Source organism: Cervus elaphus, chromosome 30 (genome assembly GCF_910594005.1).
Source record: "Cervus elaphus chromosome 30, mCerEla1.1, whole genome shotgun sequence".
Classification (NCBI taxonomy): Eukaryota; Metazoa; Chordata; class Mammalia; order Artiodactyla; family Cervidae; genus Cervus; species Cervus elaphus.
The window spans coordinates 57,744,111-57,745,145 of record NC_057844.1 but is presented as its reverse complement, the minus strand read 5'-3'; the positions used below and the strand labels follow the sequence as shown (position 1 = coordinate 57,745,145).

The window sequence follows — 1,035 nt, the reverse complement described above, 5'->3', positions numbered from 1 at the left end:
AAAGACCTTGATGCTGGGAGGGCTTGGGGGCAGGAGAGAAGGGGATGACAGAGGATGAGATGGCTGGATGGCATCACCAACTCGATGGACATGAGTTTGAGTAAACTCTGGGAGTTGGTGATGGACAAGGAGGCCTGGCGTGCTGCGATTCATAGGGTCACAAAGAGTCAGGCACAACTGAGCGACTGAACTGAACTGAAAGCCATAATTATGTTCAATGCTTGCTACTGAGAAAGTACCAAAAGATACGGAATGTGAAACAACATTGATGTTCTAAAACCTTATCATTTACTGAAGCAAATAATGAATACGTACATTAGGTAGTTAACAGCTTTGCAGTTATTAAAATAACCTACATAATAGAGCCCTTGGTTGCTGTGTTCAAAGTTGATATCTTTTAAAGTCTGTGTGTCTGTCCTTCATCTTTTTTTTTTTTTTTTTTGAAAAATATGGAACGCTTCACGAATTTGCGTGTCATCCTTGCGCAGGGGCCATGCTAATCTTCTCTGTATCGTTCCAATTTTAGTATATGTGCTGCCGAAGCGAGCACTGTCCTTCATCTTTTGAGATCCTAGTTCTACTGTCTGGCCTCTACTATCTTGGAAGATGACCACTGTGCTATTGAAGCCACATGATTCAGAGAAGCCTGCACCCAACCCCACCTCAGGCCCCAGAGTGGCCCAGGGGTCACTAAACACTACTAAGGGCTACTATAGTATCATGGACATCCATCTCACTCACCTAGAGATGAGGTAAACTCTGCTGTATATTTTACACACTAGACTTCTCCAGGAACTTTAAGTGAAGCTGGGTTTCCATCTCAAAAATGCCTTTGCTTGACTTCTTCCATTTGCACACAAATCCTTATCTCAGAAGCTGGGCTTGGAACATAAAGCCAAGAGATATTATATGATAGTACATTAGTAATTGAAAATAACAAGTACAGTTACATAGATATTTTCATACATCAGAACAGAGACATCACTGTGGGCTGGAATAAGCTAGTTTTCCTAGGAAGTCTTTGGGTTTGGACAG

General features: G+C 42.0%; 1 non-coding gene across 1 annotated transcript; it reads right to left on the bottom strand.

The window, feature by feature from the left end:
- Positions 1-443: 443 nt before the first annotated feature.
- On the bottom strand, positions 444-550 carry LOC122687176. The gene has a single exon (XR_006339069.1). It is a non-coding gene; the product is annotated as a U6 spliceosomal RNA (small nuclear RNA).
- Positions 551-1,035: the final 485 nt, after the last annotated feature.